Consider the following 5,288-nt stretch of genomic DNA (forward strand, 5'->3'; position numbering starts at 1 on the left):
TGGCACAGCTTACATATTGTGTGTTCTCCTTGGTGCCTCTTTGTGTTCTGGAGGGGTAAGCAGTTACTTCTAGCTCTATACCATATTATTGAAGATGGTCTGTTATCATAACATGGTTCTTCTTTTATTTCTTCCTTCCACTTTCTAAATATCACTAATGACTCTTTACTTTCCATCTTTTCTTTCCACTTTATTGTATCTTTCTCTCTAATTCTTTGCTTTATTTCCACTACTTTAATCTTTTTCAGGTTTCTAATTTCTATTTCACTTTCTTCCATATATTTCAGTGATATTTTTCTCCACTGGTTTTTCTGGTCCTCTTTTATTGCAGCCCATATTTTTCCCAATAGTTCATATCCTCTTTCTTCTATATTCTTTATATATTTTATCCTACCTTCCACAATTCTTGATTTCATATTTGAAATACCTATTTCTCCTCTCATTGAGCACACTGTTACACATCTTGGAGCTCCCAGAATCTAAACACACTATTTTCGATTTTCTGCATTTTTTCTATCTCTCCCTCTGTTATATATATTACATTACTAGCATACAGTATTGCTGGGAGTGCTATGCTTTTCCAAAACGTTTTTCCAATTAATAATTTATTGCTGCTCTTACTTATAATTGGGTATACTCTATTTGCCATTTTTTGCATTTTTTCAATCATTTTCTGCTTGTGAGTTTTAAACATTTTCTTTTTATTGTCTATTATCACACCTAGGTAACATATATTTTCTTTTACTGGTTTTTCCTTCATATTATACACTATTACATCATTTTTTTCTTTGTTTATTTCCAAACCACATTTTTCTCCTACTTCCGTTAGAATTCTTATGCTTCTTTCCGCTTCTTCCACTGATGGACTTAACAACAACCCGTCATCTGCATAGAATAGTGTACATATTCTGAACAGCTCATTTTCAAATCCACATCCCCTGCTTTCTAATTCTTTCATAATTATGTAAGTATTTTGAAAAGAGTTGTTGACCCCGTACATCCTTGCCTGATACCACTGGTTACTGTTATTTCTTTGTTCACATCCTTTCCTACTTCTATTATGATCTTATCATCTTTATAAATCTCTTTTATTGCATCTATTACTGTTGGATGTACTTTGTATTCCATCAATGCTTTAATTAACACTTCATTTTACTGAATCATATGCTTTTCTAAAATCCACAGCTGTTACTATCAGTGCTTTCTTCCTTTTTAAGCTTTCCTGTACACAACAAATTGTTTTCCACTCTCCCTCCTTTCGTGAAGCCTGCTTGTGTTTCTCTTATTTCATTATTCGTCTCTAGGTGATTTTCGATACCGGTATCTTCTTTTAACAGAGACATAAAATTTTTATATGAAATGTGTGACAGAGCTATTGGTCTAAGATCTTTAACTGTGGGGTTTCTCTTTTTCTCTATTATTTTTATTTTGGATGCTTTCCACTCCTCTGGTTTCTCCTCCTTCTCTAGTGCTTTTTCATAACATTGTGTAATTTTCTCTAAGCATCTTTCACTTTTTACTAAGGCCTTGTAAAATTCTGGTTTTAGGTTGTCGGGTCCCACTGCCTTCTTGTTTTTCATCTTTGTTACCACTTTTCTCACTCTGTCTCTTGTTATTTTTGGTTTTTCCATAGGAGTAATTTGTTTCTCTATTTTCATTCCCATGTCTAGATGTTCTCTTAAATTTCTCAGCTGGGACTCCTTGTGTATTTCTTCCTGCAGTTTTTCCATGTATTTTTCTTTACTATCTTCATTCCATACCGGTATCTTATTTATTTCATTCTCATGCTTTCTAAATATTTTCTTCCAGAAATTATTGATCTCTTCTGCCGCTGCTTGTTCACTCAGTACTTTTCCATCGTCATCATATATCTGAATCTCTTTCTTTGTATTACGTGGCCTTCCTCTTAGTTTATTTATGTTTTCCCACAACTTTTTACTTTTGCCCTTTCTTATTTCTTCAGTTTTCTTTATTTCATAAGTCTGTACAGCATCTCTTATTTTTCTCTGCACTTTTTTCTTTCGTTCCATGTATCTCTCATTGAGCCTGTGTTTTTCTACTATGTCTTTTTCTTTCCTTTTTTGTCTATTTAGCCTTTTTCTTTCCTTTATGCCTTCTCTTATTTCCTCATTTATCCATGGTGGTTCTATATGAGAGAGGGGGGTGCGACTTGGGAGCAGGGCAGTGAAATGGCGGGGGACAGGGCGACTTGGAGGCGATTTGTTTGTGGCCACCCCAAACGGGATTGAGGCGTCTGGCAATAGATAGATAGATAGGTTCTATTTTTCTGTGACCCAGTCCATTTTTTCTTCTGTATGTTTTCTGGAGTATTTGGTCAGCTGCCTGGTTAATTATTCTATTTAGTTCAGTGACGTTATTTACGTTTTCTTGTGATAGCATTCTCTCCACCTCCTTTACGAATGATTGCAGGGATTCCTCATCAGTCTTATAGTACTTCTGCACTATCCACTGATTTTTACTGAATTTCTTTTGTTCATTCCCTCTAAAGCCAGCCACCACCAAACAATGATGTCATATTTTTCCTTATTTTCATCTACCTCCATATACATAAATCTGTCATACAGTGCTGCATACACTAACATGAAGTCTATGGCACTCTTTAGGTGTCCTCGGCTCCAAGTATACAGGCCTGTACATCCCCCATCACCGTTCAGCAGTATTAGGCTGTAGTCAGTCATCCAATCTATTACCATCCTCCCATTACTGTCCACTTCCTGGCACCTCACACAAAGCACCTGGTGCGCGTCTTCTTCTTCTTCTTAGTGGAGTTTGTTAGGCTCGTAAACACTGCCTAATGGAATATTGAGGCAGTATACCGCATCAATAGCAGCGAGGAGCACAAAATATCGTTGGCTTTGTTGTCAAAATTGAAAGTCAAAGTACCTCTGGAGCTATTTTGAGTAATCTTGACTTATCTTGACCAAAAGTCTAGATCGTCTTGACTTTCAGTGCTCGCGCGAACGACTACTATAACTACTATAACACGCAAGTCAAGATGCGTTATCAAGATTAGTCAAAATTTGGCTTTTCGGCTCGCGCGACCACGCCTTAGGTCAACCTTATGCGTTAGGTACAGGACTGACATTCCGGGCCGTATATAGAAAATTGTATTTTATAAAGAAATCTTTGTAAATCATTTGAAAAATTTTATTGAAAAAAAAAAACAATAAAAAATGTTTCCAGTAGGATAGAACTGTACGTAATTTATTGTTAATATTTTGTGAAGTTCATTGTAGAAAATGGATTTATTTAGCACAAGTTTACCAGGCTGGCGAAATGTGGCAACCTAGGCCTTTTATACCCACAAGAAGAAGAATGACAGACCGAAGGCTCGGTCTCCTCTAAAGGAGGAGAATATCTATAAACGAACGAACGAAGAATGACAGGTGTCCAACTGTCCAAGAAGTGTGTTGGCTCCTCTGGCTACCTTTTACTTTGGTATTTCCAAGTTTTCTCTCTTGCCAAACACTTCCCCACGGCAACTTATTTGTAATTGTTGTGGTTAGAGGTCGCGTTATTTTACATTGCATAAATTACACGTCCGTATTTCATAAATAATGACGTATTACCAGGTTCCTTTGGTTTGGACAGGATCAGCAGAATCACCATCCCTATGTGTAAATATAAGCATAAAAGATGTGTGTGTTCCGTTTAAGGTAGACACAGGGAGTGTTGTGACGATAGTCTCAGGAAAATATCTTGAACTTTATGGTTTAGCAGAAGTCTTGCATCTAAAGGATTTCAAGATTAAAGGTCTTTTTTATACAAATGTCGAAATGGTGTTCCAGTCAGTAAGTGGTCCAGTAAGTGTTGTTATGGATATTTATGTGGACAGGAAGGTTACTGTGCCCCTTGCGCTCTTGGGCAAGGACTTTCTCAAGTCATGTTGTTGTGTATTTAACAGCTGTGAGTCATGTCCAATGTTGTCACTGAGAATGCCAGAGACTAAACCTACATTAACTATTGGTATGTATCAAAGAACTGTAAAGGTTTGTGATAAAGAGATTAATATTTTCATTGATAGTGGATGTTCACTTAATTTAATACCATTACACGTTGCCAGGCAACTGGGACTAAAGTTGGAAGTAGTATATCCACCGATTCCTTTGAGCTTCCCATTTAATAAGAAAGTCTATCGGTTGTGGCAGTGCGTAACAAACGTACCAGTGTCTTTTAACGGTACCGAGCATAATGTAGATTTTTATGTTTATACTGGCCATTTTGTTGCCCTTGGTATAGGTGGTTTAAAAAATCAAACGCTTACATTTGAACCAGGTGTTTTGTTCCGAGCAAGTTGTCTTTGGAGGAGATTTAAAGCCTTGTTTTTTGGTTGTTCGTCACCATCCTAAGTTTAATAGGCAAGATCAGAGGAACCATGCCGTACCCACTGCCACGCTACTTAAGCCCTAGCGGCCGGCCCCACACCTACCACCCAGAGAGTGGAAGACCATACATACACTTGAGGCCATAAACTCTGGATGGGATGAGGCATAAGAGACAAGTTTTCAGACAATGAGGCTAGAAGAATACAAGCCGTTTTTTGGCATCAACCTACCCTACTCTACGATGGCGACTTGAGGAAACGAGTGGACATGTGTCACTGTGTTCTGCCAACCATACCCCATTTCGGCTGTCAGCTGGAGGACCTGCGCACAAAGCTGTATCCAGATGTGGCTGGTGACTCCCAGCATCGGTTCTACAGTTATGATTCACTCAAAAGCATTGGTCGTGCTAGGGGTAGAAGTCAGGTGGGCCAATCCCAGCATGTTGCCAATGTGGTGGCCTCAAACATAAACTTCGTGAACATACTCCACTTTGTTCTTCCTGTGCTCCAGGCCCAGGCCCAACCCCATTTAGGGACACAAATGACATGTGGAACTTGCAATAAGATTACAATGTTGGATATATACAGTAGGTTGCAATAGCAGTAAATTGTTTCACCGATCTTCCATGTGCCTAGGTATCCCAGACCAGCTGATTACTCACCTGGTAGGGCCATGACCTGGCAGTCAGACAGCTGTGGGAAGATGCACAACCCAAGAAACTGTGAGGATACACCAGTCAGATGATGTAATGCAAAAGCTCTGATGATAATTATCTAATTGACCAGTTTGATGTATCTTGCAATAAGTTGTGCTAAAATTTTTACATTACTTAAACATAAAATTTAGCAGCAGATGGTTCGAAATGAGCAGTATGAATATACGTATTGAGTACAGTATAGGGGCAATAAAACAGTGAAGAGTTCATTGGCAAGAGTAACTGAA

This window comes from Coenobita brevimanus, chromosome 52, assembly GCF_032717465.1.
Source record: "Coenobita brevimanus isolate Jiangsu-jjx chromosome 52, ASM3271746v2, whole genome shotgun sequence".
Taxonomy (NCBI): Eukaryota; Metazoa; Arthropoda; class Malacostraca; order Decapoda; family Coenobitidae; genus Coenobita; species Coenobita brevimanus.